The following is a 5,000-nucleotide window of genomic DNA, read 5'->3' as shown; positions in this document are numbered from 1 at the left end:
TAGGGGTATACTTAGGCGCTGGGAAATCAACATTCCGCTACCTTTCGCCACGATAGGCAATACATATTCATTAAGCGAAAAGATATATTTTTCTGAGCTTGGTTGCCGGGGGGGGGGGGGGGTACGTGTCAGGTGCTCATGACGGCAAATATTTCAATAACTTGGATCGATAACTGGTTGATTAAAGTGCTGTTGACCGACTGTCAGAGTCCAGTCTGTCTTGTTGCTGGTTGCCGCAAACACCTTCACTGGCGCCAATGTCGTCTAGCTGTCTGGTGCTGCAGATGATCAGCTGACACTTGCAACCTTGCCATGTGTGGTCATGTGATGTGGAGTCATGTGAAGTCTCATCAACTCTTTTATGTGGACCAAGTTCGCCTTTAGTCTAATCAGGTGCTTCGCGTGGTCTGATGTTGTAAAATGGCCATTAACTCTTGACTTTCTTATCTTGCATGTAATAATTATGCACAGTTATCGATAATTCAGCAAGCATTTTTCCCAAGAATGAAACCAACGAAATTTTTCTTAACATATTTCTGTGTACGTACACCTGCTTCATAGTTGCCAATCAGTTCGTGCTTATAGCTGTATACTGAATTCAAAAATACTATAATCTATTATAACAATGAAGTCGTTGCCTGGGTCTATCGTATTTCTGGCGTTTAAGTAGTTTATGGAAACAAGAAAACACACATGACGTTATCTTGACCGTGAGAGCGAGTTCAACACCTTGTGTTTACCGTCTGGCCCCTCCCTTTGTCGTGGGGTCACTGTGCACACACTCACACGCACACACGATACATACGAATGATCAAATCACAAATTAAAGAGATGTCTAATTGGTTTGAAAATACTTTTAAACACATATAAGTGTTAGGTGTTTTACGCGTTACTTTCTTCCAGTCGTTCTTCGGAATTGCATATGAATGACGTTCGAGTGGTGGTTTGGCAAAATCAGCTGACATAAGAAAGTCAAGGTGAAAGGAAGGGAGGAGAAAAGGGCTTAGGAAAAGAGTGAATAAGGGAAAACATGCAGAGAAGCCATGGGCATGGAAAGAGCCAGGGAGAGAATGGAAAATTAAGTGGAGAGGACTTGGATGGGACAAGGAGGGAGAGAGGGAGGGAGGGAGCCAGTCAGAGCAGACGGAGGGTGAGGGACGCGCCGTCTCCCAGCACCGGCCTTGTTGTGGTTACGGCCCTCCTGCTCCCTGCCCCTCTTCCCTTTCCAGCCACATCCCTAACATTGCATTTCTCCTTTTCCCTCTTTCACACATCTCTGCATCCGAACGCATTACATTCTCCTCTACGTGTTCTATCGCTCTCTCATGTTTCCTTCTATTTCGTTGACTATATGTTGTGTGCGTGTGTTTCCGTGGATGAGTTTACATGTGATTTTCATGGTCAAAGCCTTATTAATATCACAGGCCCGTAAAACAGAGAACTTGATAATAATATCATATCTGAAAGTGACTGTCAGAATACGTCATAATAAATCCCGGGAATAAATTACGATCAATTAATCAACGTCACACTTTAAATGGTACAGATCCGTCTTCGCTTTCAATAGGTTTCAATTCTGTTTTGTTTTTACTTCCCCTCGTCAGTGGATCATAAATTAAAAAGGCGAGCTGGTTAGAAGACCGAATATGTGGATTATTGATTCGAAGACGTGTATATATGCATGCAGGAGCATGTGAGAGTAAAAAATAAGGCATACTCATATTCATCTGTTCAACCTTTGGAATGTGTTTTATCTGGCGCGCAGCTGAATCACTGCAAACCCTCAATTCGATTCTCAATCGTATATATATATATATATATATATATATATATATATATATATATATATATATATATATATATATATGTATATATATATATGCATATATATATATATATATATTTTCTGTTTGCATTTATAATTTTTGACCTAACCCAATCTCCCTTGGAAAAATGAAGTTTATTTCGACCACAACTACTTTTTACACGTCTTGATTTATGGTGTCAATAAAAGATCAAAAGAATTTATTCATTCTTAATACTGCAATGCAATATTTCTATAACGAAAACGACGGACATATTTTACGTCTTTCTCAGTAGGTGAGGAATTCTGATAAACTGCATTGACAGCTTCACAGTAAATCCCATTTGCTCTCTTTAACGCTCAAGAAAATGTTTTTTACGTACTCAGTTCTTTACATGCCTGATTTACTTGTCATAAACTGTCGAGTTCGGCAAATAAAGCTGTTTACGCAGTCCTTAGTGGGTTTTAGAGAATGTGAGCGTTCGGTGAAGGCATAACTGCGGAACATTATAATATATTGCTTTGATTGAAAGTCACCTGGTTTGCTTGGCATCAGAGTCCTCTGTTTGTTCTTTAACGTGTGCATAGAAGTGAAGGTAGAAATTATGGGATGGAGATAGAAATTAAGATTATACGGATGGGAAGTTTTCAACTATCAATATGGAATTATTATCCTACACATCAACCCTAGGGTCGATTTTGATAAGAACCAAGAAAGTACTTGGATGATCAAGCAAATCTACAATTACATAATTTGTTCTGCTACGATTTCTTATCTCAATGTTTCATTGCACTGTGTCAAACTTACCTTACGTTCAGCAGTTTTCAAACTAAAATTCTATGAAAGTATCTACGAAGAACTGCGCTGAAATGTGCAGCAAGTCAATAAGTGTCCACTTCTCAGTAGCAATAACCTTGTGGTTGAATAATATAAGTAAACTTAAGAGGTGATTCACTAGCGGACATCTAAAAAGAACAGGTAATTTTATCGATTTGTTTATTTATGTTTTATGTGTCCCCTCTTCACTTCTTTCTGCGTTTTTACTTTTTCCTCTCTGCCTCTACCTGTCTGTGTGTGTGTGTTTGTGTTTACACACACACACACACAACCACACACGCACAAACACACACACAAACACACACACACACACACACTCACACTCACACTCACACTCACACACACACAGATATATATGTATATATATATATACATATATATATATCTATATCTATATATATATTTAAAGATAGATAGATAGATAGATAGATTGATATAGATATCTCTTCTTTCTTTTATTTCCATTCAGCTGTAGCACACTGTAAATCTAGATATAAATAATTCATTTTCTCACATTTCTGCGAAGTATTGTTTTTACATGTCCGTTTTCCTGAGCATTTTGTAGTATTTCTTAGAACGGATGTGTATGCACCAGAAACAACAACAAGAGACGATGGGAGAAAGCGAAGGAAACAAGAAGGGCAAAAATTGGGGAAAATGTTACTACATATAATGATTTAGTTTAAGAGTTTGGAGAAGCCACCATTCCAATTTTGAAAAAAAACATTGTTGGTACACATTTTCCTTTTCCAAAAATGGGTCGGCTTATTTTCACAGTAAGAGCGGTCAGAGGAGGGGACGGGATGTTTGGCGAGAGCAACCGTAGTTTATGGCCTGAGGGATAAGGGGAAAAAACGATATACGAGATTTATTAACAGTGAATGGTGATACAGCTACTGTTTATATACCCATAGGAAGTGACTAAATGTATTCTGAAGATCATTTAGAGTAGAAACTAGTGATAATTCGTGTATGATTGACACTGAGAATAACATCGAATTTGGCATGGAAGCGTTTCGAAATGTTACGGTCAATTTGAAAAAAAAAAAAAAATCTTGAACTGCTTGACGAGGGCAGACAGGAGGAACCATGAACCACAAAGTACACTTGCTACACGAGAGGCGGTTACACTACAATTACGAAGCCTGCTGCTTCTAAAAAGAAATCACAAATTAGTAGATACAAAGAGGTGGGAAGCGAGAAGACTGAAAAGGCAAAGAAAAGAAGACATAGCAATCATAAGCCACGCAAAAGAGGAATATCACGGACTTCACCAGGAAGTGAGACAGACGAGGCTTTTAAGTAAAACTAGATACATCTCTCCCCACTCAATCGAACTATCTTTCCCACCACGACCTAACTTTCCGCCGCTCTATCTCTCGCACCAGAGACCAGATTCCGCCCATGGGTCGAGAAGTTAGACTCGTCAGATCTGGGTGCTGAAGCGAACGTCCTGCCGAGCAAACATGGCGACAGCACTGTTCGCTTGCTTTCTGTGCGGGAAAAGGCGCTGCCGTATTGTAACCTCAGCGTATCTGCTTCTTGTTTGCTAAATGCTTGGTTGGATCCTACCCTACGTATGGATTGCTGACTGTCATCAAGTTGGGAAAATGGAAAGTCGCCTGGGCGTGAATGACCGGACATGATGGAAAGGGATCGGATGTGTAAGGGAAACAATCAAAGCTACAAGTTATTTACTTCTTTTCGTTAGATTCTCACTCCGTTCTGAAGTTATTTGGTGAGGCCACTTTGGATTTTTTAAATACATTTAAGTAATGATGATTATGCATAATCGTAAAAAAAACAAAAAAAACAGGAAAAGCAAATAGAAAGGCAGAAACATATTCACAGCGATCAACTACTCAAAAAAATAAAGAAAATAAATAAATCAAAACATACATGTAGACAAATAAATTCATGAACAGAATAATAATAATAAAAAAAAACATTCGAAACCATTTCTATTTTAGGCCAAAATAACCTCTGTTTACTGCCGATCAAGCATATCTTTCGCACGACCGACCGAGCGCCACCCACGAGGTCACGTGGTTGCTTGACATTTCGATATGGATCTCCGCGTCACCGATTCGTCGATCGAATGCAATTGAAGGACAGGCGGGTAGGAGCTGTCTGTTTTTTTCTGTTAAACGATAACCGCCGTGAGAGATTTTTCTACGCGGAGATTGAAAAGAATGAAAAAATAAAATGAAAGGATAGCACATTCACATGACTATAATTCCCCATCTATCTATCTGTCTATTTGTTTATATATATATATATATATATATATATATATATATATATATATATATATATATATGTGTGTGTGTGTGTGTGTGTGTGTGTGTGTGTGTGTGT

General features: G+C 38.6%; 1 protein-coding gene across 6 annotated transcripts in view; it reads right to left on the bottom strand.

Annotated features, from left to right (window-relative positions):
- Positions 1–5,000, bottom strand: part of LOC122255025 (uncharacterized) — a 42,401-nt gene that overhangs the window by 16,553 nt on the left and 20,848 nt on the right. The window lies entirely within an intron of this gene.

The sequence above is a fragment of the Penaeus japonicus genome, unplaced genomic scaffold (genome assembly GCF_977035675.1).
Source record: "Penaeus japonicus unplaced genomic scaffold, GWHDUDI00000001_assembly GWHDUDI00000004, whole genome shotgun sequence".
Taxonomy (NCBI): Eukaryota; Metazoa; Arthropoda; class Malacostraca; order Decapoda; family Penaeidae; genus Penaeus; species Penaeus japonicus.
This window is presented reverse-complemented; position numbering and strand designations above follow the sequence as displayed.